This window comes from Heterocephalus glaber, unplaced genomic scaffold (genome assembly GCF_053883595.1).
Source record: "Heterocephalus glaber isolate CG9 unplaced genomic scaffold, H.glaber_assembly_v1.0 deba00001532, whole genome shotgun sequence".
NCBI lineage: Eukaryota > Metazoa > Chordata > Mammalia > Rodentia > Bathyergidae > Heterocephalus > Heterocephalus glaber.
Genome location: NW_028258330.1, coordinates 33,779,618 through 33,781,507, shown reverse-complemented (window position 1 = coordinate 33,781,507; position 1,890 = coordinate 33,779,618). Strand labels below are relative to the sequence as shown.

Genomic DNA, 1,890 nt, shown 5'->3' with positions numbered 1-1,890 from the left:
TTTACTTCTCATTTGAAAAAAACACACCTCTTTACTTCCTAGTATCTATCTTTTATTTTGCTCTTTATTTATATTTTGGTTTTCTCATATGAGAGAAATCATGCATTATTTAAACTTGTGCATGTGACTTATTTCATTTAACATTATGGTTTCAAGGTATATCCATTTACCTATGAATGCCTCAAGTTCATTGTTCTTTATGGCAAAGTAATAATCCATTGTGTATACATTTTATTTATATATTATTCTTCACTTTAGAGTGAACTCCTTTATCTTTGACAGGAATCCCCGAGAAAGTATACTTTGGCCATTTCAGTGAATCCAACAGAAAGAACAAGATGTTAAATTGTCCTATCACTGAATCTCTATGTCTGTCAGCCAAATTTTTTAAAAACTGGATGCTTCAGATAGGAGTTGGAAATAGCCAGTCCATTTTCAAGGATTCCATCTTGTTTTGACTGTTATAAAATTGGTTAACAAGCTGAGCTGTTGGGATGAGGAGACTGCTTCTTAAGAAATCAATTTATGAGTGAAAGGCAATCTACCATTTAAGCAAGGTAACTGACTTCATAAGCAACTTGAGCGACAAGTGTGGGCACTTCTGTTATGTGGAGGACATTCATTTATTGTGATTGATTATCTGGTCTCTTCTTTCATAGATACATCTGTTATATGGAAGCAGGAAACCAAACACGACTTTTGGAATTCATCCTCCTTGGGCTTTCAGAGGATCCAGAGCTACAGCCCATTCTCTTTGCACTCTTCCTTTCCATGTACCTGGTCACAGTGCTCGGGAACCTGCTCATCATCATGACCATCAGCTCTGACTCCCACCTCCACACCCCCATGTACTTTTTCCTCTCCCACCTGTCCTTTGTTGACATCTGCTTCAGCTCCACTACAATCCCCAAGATGCTGGTGAACATCCATACAAAGAACAAAACCATCTCCTACTTGGACTGTCTCATTCAGATATATTTTTCCATGAATTTCCTATCCTGGAAACTCTACTCCTAACTGTGATGGCCTATGACCATTTTGTGGCTGTCACCCACTACATTACATGTTCATAATGAATCCCCACCTTTGTGGCCTGCTGATTTTAATTACTTGGTTTATTGGCATCATGATATCTCTCCTCCATGTTTCTCTGATGATGGATCTCACTTTCTGTAAAGATCTTGAAATTCCACATTTGTTCTGTGAGCTGACCCTTATTCTCAAGTTGGCCTGCTCTGACATTTTCTTTAATAACACATTGATCTACATCATGACTGGTGTGCTGGGTGTTTACCCATCATTGGGATCCTTTCCTCCTACTCACAACTTCTCTCATCCTTAAGGAAGATGTCTTCATGTAAGGGAAAGCAAAAGGCATTTTCCACCTGTGGGTCTCACTTGTTGGTAGTGTCTTTATTTTATGGTACTGGTGTTGGGGTCCACTTCACTTCTGCAGTCATCCGCTCCTCCCAGCAAGTCTCAGTGGTCTCTGTGATGTATACCGTGGTTACCCCAATGCTCAACCCCTTCATCTACAGCCTGAGGAATAAGGATGTGAAGGAGGCCCTGGGCAGACTCCTGGGCAGAGCATCCTCTTGTCTGTGATGTGTCCATTGGCCTTATAGCAAGAAATCTTATGTTTATTAAAGGTAGTCAGTAAGAGGAAAGAAAGAAAGAAGAAAGAAAGAAAGAAAGAAAGAAAGAAAGAAAGAAAGAAAGAAAGAAAGAAAGAAGAGTATTCTGAAATTTTTATCTCTGAATCTCTTAAGCCATTTTGTTCTTTCACTTAATGCTGGAGGGTCTACAATTTTGCCCTTCTGAATTTTATATACTGTTCAGGAACTCGTTTCCTAGTAATGCCTCTGATGGCATCTCAACCCTAGCACTGTT

The 1,890-nt window shown here is 39.3% G+C and overlaps 1 pseudogene; it reads left to right on the top strand.

The window, feature by feature from the left end:
- Positions 1 to 672: 672 nt before the first annotated feature.
- Positions 673 to 1,628, top strand: LOC147824759 (olfactory receptor 7D2-like; annotated as a pseudogene).
- The last annotated feature ends 262 nt before the right edge of the window (positions 1,629 to 1,890 follow it).